This window comes from Triticum dicoccoides, chromosome 3B, assembly GCF_002162155.2.
Source record: "Triticum dicoccoides isolate Atlit2015 ecotype Zavitan chromosome 3B, WEW_v2.0, whole genome shotgun sequence".
Classification (NCBI taxonomy): Eukaryota; Viridiplantae; Streptophyta; class Magnoliopsida; order Poales; family Poaceae; genus Triticum; species Triticum dicoccoides.
This window is the reverse complement of record NC_041385.1, coordinates 602,461,128-602,461,582: the sequence shown is the minus strand read 5'-3', so window position 1 is coordinate 602,461,582 and position 455 is coordinate 602,461,128.

The window sequence follows — 455 nt, the reverse complement described above, 5'->3', positions numbered from 1 at the left end:
GCGACGTTGGAAGGTAGAAGTGTTTCGTACTTTATCAGTAGGTATAGATTAAGATGTCTTGCCACAATATTTTTCATACATATTTCTTGTTGCCATGGCAAGTAGAGTATCATGTTGGACATACTAACTTGATAATGAGTTTCGCTATGGCAACTTAAATCATATTGGTGTGCTTAATTGAGATGTGTTTTGCCATGGCATTTTTCAAATTTGTTTTTTCATATCATTTATTACCTCCATCTCAAATTGCTTGTCTTACATTTTTCTAGACACGGATATATCCAACACTAAAACATGTCTAGATACCCCGTACGTAGAAAAATCCAAGCGCACACTGATGGCAACTCTGATAAACCAAGTTTCAAAATTAAAGTACTAGGACCATGGCAACTTTTTGTGTTTCTTTTGTCTGTGTGTGGTTTGTTTTTTTTGTAATTTTTGCCAAATGATTATTA